Below are 1,623 nucleotides of genomic sequence, written 5' to 3'. Positions count from 1 at the left end.
AAAACATTATTTTTTTTTGGAAAGGAACTTCTTTACGTAACCACATGTGTAACACATAATATTTTATATAATATTTATTTTATTATTTACATAATATTTTATTTCTAATAAAAATTATGACAGTTATTATTAGAATTTAAATATAAAATATAGGTTATTGTTTTATTTTAAAATATTAAAAATTGTTGAATTTTTTTTGTATATTTTAATAATTTTTAACGAATAAAATTTTTAAAACATATTAATTTAAGTTCAAGAATGTATAGTTTAATATTGATTTGATAATGTTAGTGTTTTTTAAATGCTATTATAATGCTAGTGCTATTTATAGTTAGTGCTTTAGTGCTATTTATAGTTACTAAATTACTAGGATTATCTAATTGGTCTGCAAATGGAGTTATGAAATATTAATATAATAATTATTATTATATATAATTTGTATTCATAATCTTATTGGTTTATATAGGCGGGAAAAGTATTTAAAAATATTACAATCAAACAGCGAATTTTTTGCATTTTAATTTTTTTTAATAATTTAAATGTATTCATTATTTAATTATTTTATTAAAATATAATATAATATAATATAATATAATAAATAATAAAATATATGAAATAAATTTAATTATTATTAATTATTAAAAATTAAGAAAAATAGAATTAAATAGGATACAATAAAATGCATATTAAAAAATATACGCATATATATATTATGAGCATTTAGTTCAATTTGATTTATCGTCGTTTAAATAGTCGTTATTTATGTTACATATAGCTTTTGCAAACTTCGCTTGGATGAATTATGAATGCAAATCAATACGGTATTCTAGTAATCTCTCAATTAAGTTTATATAATTTTTTAACAATATAAATTTATAAAAATTTATATAATATAATATATTCTATAAATTTACATATGAATAATTTCTTAACAAATGAATCTTAAAATTAATATTTTAATTTAAAAATTAATATTTATTCATATTAATATTCTACTCATCAAAAGATATTAAACAGTACAAAAAAAGTAATAATTTTTGATATTCCAAAGTAAATTTTAACAATAAAATATAAATGATTGTATATTGCTTGATATTATAGTAACTAAATACTATACACAGTAATATAAATACATATACATATATATATATGTCTGTTTTGTTCCAGATACAATGAATAACTCAAGAAAAAAAAATTAAAAATATGAAAAAATATTCAGAAAAAAGTTATTTGATATGAATAAAGTTTAATTGATAATAATTTCTAATAAATTTAATTAAATTTTTTTATAAATTACTTTAATAAATCATGACTTATTATTTTTGAAAACATTAATATTTCTTCAAATATAAATGTTTTAATTAAATATGTTATAATTAATCAATAATCATTAATATATAGAGTATTCTAAAAATGTGAGAAAACCATAGATATAATAGAAATAATAATAGAGATAATTTCAGACAATATTTTTCTTTTGTAAAAACTTATTTTGAAATCAACATAATAACAAATAAACATATATATATATAGTATTAATTTAACATATATTTAATATATATATATAGTATTAATTTTAAAAAATTTATATTATTAATGTATATAAATAAAATTTTTTTATTT

The sequence above is a fragment of the Apis dorsata genome, unplaced genomic scaffold (genome assembly GCF_000469605.1).
Source record: "Apis dorsata unplaced genomic scaffold, Apis dorsata 1.3 scaffold_846, whole genome shotgun sequence".
Lineage (NCBI taxonomy): Eukaryota > Metazoa > Arthropoda > Insecta > Hymenoptera > Apidae > Apis > Apis dorsata.
Note: the sequence above shows the minus strand (reverse complement) of the source record.